We start from the raw sequence: 1,978 nt of genomic DNA, 5'->3' as shown, positions 1-1,978 counted from the left end.
AAACTGAAAAAGTCACATCTTTTATAATATTTTAATACATAAATAAACTTTACTTTAAATAGAAAAATATATTTTAATAAATATATAAGAGCAGAAATTATTTTTAATATAAAGATAAAAATAATATTTTGATTAAATATTAATATTTAAAGTGTATTATAGTTTTATAAATATATATAAAATATGTTTAGTACACATTTTATGTATTGATCAGAATATTAATGCGTATTTAACATATATCTTACGTATTATTAAAATATTAATACGTATCCAATATGTATTTTACGTATTGTAATACACACTTTATATATTAATTATCTATCTACAAAATCTACTCTCTTATAACTATATCAATTAATTCCATTTTCGGCAGAAATATCATTTTTTCATATAAAAAAATTAGGCACATAAGAGTTACTTTATAATTTTATAAAATAAAAGGTTGGGTTAATTTAACAAAAGAAAAATAAAAATGATATTAAAGAAAGAAGAATGGAATGAGAAGCACACGTGGAGGAACTGACAAAGCCATTCGTGCGGGCAAGTTGGGACAGCGCGTTAAGGGTTTGGGAAAGTGTGATTGCACGCACGTGTGCTTCAGACCTCGTGTTTCGTATCTCCCCACTGACACCATCATTATATTCAACTCTTCAGGGGTAAATTTGTCAACTCAACACTTTCACATCTACTGCACTCTTTTTTTCACTTTTTATGTTATTTTGTTATGATTATTTGTTACTTTTAATTTTAGAAAAATTTATGTTTTAGTAGGTTGTTTTATTATTTAAAGTAAAACATAAATTTAAATTTTATTTATTTATTTTATTTTTTAATATTGTATTTAAATTTAATGCCAATATTTATTTATTATTTTTTACTTTTAAATTAATTATTAATTTTAAAATATAAATATCAATAAATTATTTAAAATAATAAAAATTGTAATACTCTTTTTTTCAAATTCATTTGGTGGTAGCTGCAAAATGAAAGTAAAAAATATACATTTTTTATTTATTTTTTTCATACTGATTACAAATTTGAGAAAAGTATAGTAAAAATTATGAAGTGCAAGAGTTTTTAAAATAATTGAAACTAATGCCGGTTTAAGAATAAATTACATAAACAAAATGATTTCTAGTTAAAATTATACAAATACCTTAGATTAGAATTAATTACATACCATGTTCTAAATATAATTCAAATTAGATTTATATTTTTTTTCTCTCTATTTAATTGGAGAGCTGTGTTTGTCTTGAAAAAGGAGTGGTAAAAGACAAAATAAAACATACAACCTAAAGATACTATAAAAGTATAAATTATAAAACATTCATGTTTCAAAAAGTACTTGCAATACCAGAAAAAAATTTACCACTATATATCCAACTAGTATCATGGAGATAACTTGCTGGGTGGTAGTTCTGTTAGTTTAAGGATAACTACATTATTAAATCAATTGAGATTTAAAATTATACAATTATAATAATTAATAAGATTTATTTATATATGTAATTTTTTAATATAAATTGTTATAAGTTGTAATATTTTATTTTTTAATATATGTAGTCTGTCTTAGGTCATTACGATTTACGTACAACATTATATAAATTATATAAAATCATTATAAATTGTAACGGTTTATGAAAAAAAAATGACGAAACAAAAATCACTACAACATATAGTAATAATTTATGAGAAAGAAAAATAAAAATATAATCCGCAATGAGTGATAATAGTTTATGTTCTAAGTGTTATCCTAAAAAAATAAATTCTTTTTTTAGCTATTTAATTTATCATTGTAATTTATTTGATTTGTATTATTATTTTTAATTTTTTTTTTTTGCTTTAAGATCTTATAAAAAATTTGAAAACGATAACTGCAATGATCAATTAAATAATATCTTCATTATCTACCATTTGTAATTCATCATTACATATAGCATACCTACCACTCATTTAAAATTATACATATAGAAAATCA

This window comes from Arachis hypogaea, chromosome 7, assembly GCF_003086295.3.
Source record: "Arachis hypogaea cultivar Tifrunner chromosome 7, arahy.Tifrunner.gnm2.J5K5, whole genome shotgun sequence".
Lineage (NCBI taxonomy): Eukaryota > Viridiplantae > Streptophyta > Magnoliopsida > Fabales > Fabaceae > Arachis > Arachis hypogaea.
The sequence above is the reverse complement of the archived record's forward strand: the minus strand, read 5'-3'. Positions refer to the sequence as shown.